Below are 3,785 nucleotides of genomic sequence, written 5' to 3' on the forward strand. Positions count from 1 at the left end.
TACAGGGTCTGACCCATTACAGGTCGCACCCATTACAGGGTCAGACCCATTACAGGGTCAGACCCATTACAGGGTCAGACCCATTACAGGGTCACACCCATTACAGGGTCAGACCCATTACAGGGTCAGACCCATTACAGGTCACACCCATTACAGGGTCACACCCAGTACAGGGTCAGACCCATTACAGGGTCAGACCCATTACAGGGTCACACCCATTACAGGGTCAGACCCATTACAGGGTCAGACCCATTACAGGGTCACACCCATTACAGGGTCAGACCCATTACAGGGTCACACCCATTACAGGGTCAGACCCATTACAGGGTCAGACCCATTACAGGGTCACACCCATTACAGGGTCAGACCCATTACAGGGTCAGACCCATTACAGGGTCAGACCCATTACGGGGTCACACCCATTACAGGGTCACACCCATTACAGGGTCAGACCAATTACAGGTCGCACCCATTACAGGGTCAGACCCATTACAGGGTCAGACCCATTACAGGGTCACACCCATTACAGGGTCAGACCCATTACAGGTCACACCCATTACAGGGTCAGACCCATTACAGGGTCACACCCATTACAGGGTCAGACCCATTATGGGGTCACACCCATTACAGGGTCACACCCATTACAGGGTCAGACCAATTACAGGTCGCACCCATTACAGGGTCAGACCCATTACAGGGTCAGACCCATTACAGGGTCACACCCATTACAGGGTCAGACCCATTACCGGGTCAGACCCATTACCGGGTCAGACCCATTACCGGGTCAGACCCATTACAGGGTCACACCCATTACAGGGTCAGACCCATTACCGGGTCAAGCCCATTACCGGGTCAAGCCCATTACAGGTTCACAAAATTCCAGGATCACATGATTACATGCTCACACCCATTACCAGATCACACCCATTACTGGATCATACCCACTGAAGAATTAAGCCCATTACAGGATAACACCCAGTACCAGATCAGAACCATTACAGAACTGCACCTGTTGTGGTTTTTCTGTTTTTCACGGAATATTCGGAGGAGTGTCAGGCACAGAACAATGGTTTATTGACAGCCATGTTGGGAGAGGCCAGCTTCAGATATAGCCCTCCGGAGCTGAGTCTGTGCAGATAGCCTGGGTCACATTGAGATCCAAAAAGACGAGTTGTTGGGCGTCTTGAAAAATATTAAGGTGGATAAGTCCCCAGGGCCTGATGGGATCTACCCCAGAATACTGAAGGAGGCTAGAGAGGAAATTGCTGAGGCCTTGACAGAAATCTTTGGATCCTCACTGTATTCAGGTGATGTCCGGGAGGACTGGAGAATAGCCAATGTTGTCCCTTTGTTTAAGAAGGGTAGCAAGGATAATCCAGGGAACTACAGGCCGGTGAGCCTTACGTCAGTGGTAGGGAAATTACTGGAGAGAATTCTTCGAGACAGGATCTACTCCCATTTGGAAACAAATGGATGTATTAGTGAGAGGCAGCACGGTTTTGTGAAGGGGAGGTCGTGTCTCACTAACTTGATAAGAGTTTTTCAAAGAGGTCACAAAGATGATTGATGCAGGTAGGGTAGTGGATGTTGTCTATATGGACTTCAGTAAGGCCTTTGACAAGGTTCCTCATGGTAGACTGGTACAAAAGGTGAAGTCACACGGGATCAGGGGTGAGCTGGCAAGGTGGATACAGAACTGGCTACGTCATAGAAGTTTCACCTGAAGAAGGAGCCGTGCTCCGAAAGCTCGTGTTTGAAACAAACCTGTTGGACTTTAACCTGGTGTTGTAAGACTTCTTACTGTACGTCATAGAAGGCAGAGAGTAGCAATGGAAGGGTGCTTTTCTGATTGGAGGGCTGTGACTAGTGATATTCCGCAGGGACCAGTGCTGGGACCTTTGCTGCTCGTAGTATATATAAATGATTTGGAGGAAAATGTAACTGGTCTAATTAGTAAGTTTGCAGACGACACAAAAGTTGGTGGAATTGCGGATAGCGATGAGGACTGTCAGAGGATACAGCAGGATTTAGATCGTTTGGAGACTTGGGCGGAGAGATGGCAGATGGAGTTTAATTCGGACAAATGTGAGGTAATGCATTTTGGAAAGTCTAATGCAGGTAGGGAACATACAGTGAATGGTAGAACTCTATAAAGAGTATTGACAGTCAGAGAGATCTAGGTGTACAGGTCCACAGGTCACTGAAAGGGGCAACACAGGTGGAGAAGGTAGTCACGAAGGCATACGGCAAGCTTGCCTTCATTGGCCGGGGCATTGAGTACAAGAATTGGCAAGTCATGTTGCAGCTGTATAGAACCTTAGTTAGGCCACACTTGGAGTATAGTGTTCAATTCTGGCTGCCACACTACCAGAAGGATGTGGAGGCTTTGGAGAGGGTACAGAAGAGATTTACCAGGATGTTGCCTGGTATGAAGGGCATTAGCTACGAGGAGAGGTTGGATAAACTCGGTTTGTTCTCACTGGAACGACGGAGGTTGAGGGGCGACCTGATAGAGGTCTACAAAATTATGAGGGGCATAGACAGAGTGGATAGTCAGAGGCTTTTTCCCAGGGTAGAGGGGTCAATTACTAGGGGGCATAGGTTTAAGGTGCGAGGGGCAAGGTTTAGAGGAGATGTACGAGGCAAGTTTTTTACACAGAGGGTAGTGGGTGCCTGGAACTCGCTGCCGGAGGAGGTGGTGGAAGCAGGGACGATAGTGACATTTAAGGGGCATCTTGACAAATACATGAATAGGATGGGAATAGAGGGATATGGACCCAGGAAGTGCAGAAGATTTTAGTTCAGTCGGGCAGCATGGCCGGTGTCATAATATACACCAATATATCATGGTGCAGACACACACTGATGGACACACACAGGGACCAATCAACATGTACAAACACCGCAGCCAATCACCAGTTAGAATACACACACTATAAAGGCAGAGGGCACCACGGTTCCCGCTCATTCTGGATGCTGCCTCTGAGTGCAACAAGAACTCATCCAGCCCAGCACAGACTCTCACCACGTGCTGAGAGAATCAACTGGTTCGGACAAGGCTTAGGTCTCTAGTTTAAGTTAGCATCATTTAGACCCACAGTCATCGTGTGTTAGTTAGTTAGAAGTAGTTAATAAAATTGAGTTGAACCTTCACCAGTGTTGGAAGTGTCTGTTCATCTCTCAAGTCTACACTAGCCAACACTTCAGTCAGCACGGGCTTGGAGGGCCGAAGGGCCTGTTCCTGTGCTGTACTTTTCTTTGTTCTTTATTCTGTACCCGACCCGCCAGTGACAGAGGGAGACCATCCCACCTTGCCAGATCAGCTTTCACTCTCCCCACCAAATTAGAAATGTTCTACCTGCGGAGCCCCCCTCGCCACTCCCGGGCAACCTGCACCCCCAGGTACCTAAAGTGAGTCCCTGTCCTACAGAATGGCAGCCCCCCCCACCCACCCCCCTCCACCCCAACCGAGACACCACAAAATACTCTTGTCTAGATTTAGTTTGTACCCTGAGGAAGACTCAAACACTCGAAGCAGCTCCAATATTCCCCCTATCGACACACTCGGTTCCGACACGTATAACAAGAAGTCATCAGCATACAAGGACACCCTATGCTCTATCCCCCCCCCCCCCCCCCCCGCCCGCACTATTCCTTTCCATACCCCCAAACTTCTTAATGCCATGGACAACGGCTCAATCACAAACGCAAACAGCAGGGGAGACATCGGACATCCCTGCCTCGTCCCACGGTGGAGAAAAAAGTATCTCAAACTGATGTTGTTT

This window comes from Scyliorhinus canicula, chromosome 22 (genome assembly GCF_902713615.1).
Source record: "Scyliorhinus canicula chromosome 22, sScyCan1.1, whole genome shotgun sequence".
Classification (NCBI taxonomy): domain Eukaryota; kingdom Metazoa; phylum Chordata; class Chondrichthyes; order Carcharhiniformes; family Scyliorhinidae; genus Scyliorhinus; species Scyliorhinus canicula.